Raw genomic sequence first — 219 nt, forward strand, 5'->3', positions numbered from 1 at the left:
GGCAGCTCCCCTCGGGGCGGACTGGGGCGCCTGGCCCGCTCCGGCACTGGGGGCTGCGCCCTCTGACGAGCCCGGGCGATGGGAGGCAGCGCGGCGGGGCGGGGTGACCGGCCGCCGCTCTCTTAAGGCTGGGGCCGGCGCTGGCCGAGGGCCGCCTGCCTGGCTGCCCCGGCGCCCCCGCCCGCTGCCCCCCGCCCCCCGACCTACCCCCCCCCCAGC

This window comes from Chlamydotis macqueenii, chromosome 3 (genome assembly GCF_036417535.1).
Source record: "Chlamydotis macqueenii isolate bChlMac1 chromosome 3, bChlMac1.mat, whole genome shotgun sequence".
In the NCBI taxonomy this organism is placed as follows: Eukaryota; Metazoa; Chordata; class Aves; order Otidiformes; family Otididae; genus Chlamydotis; species Chlamydotis macqueenii.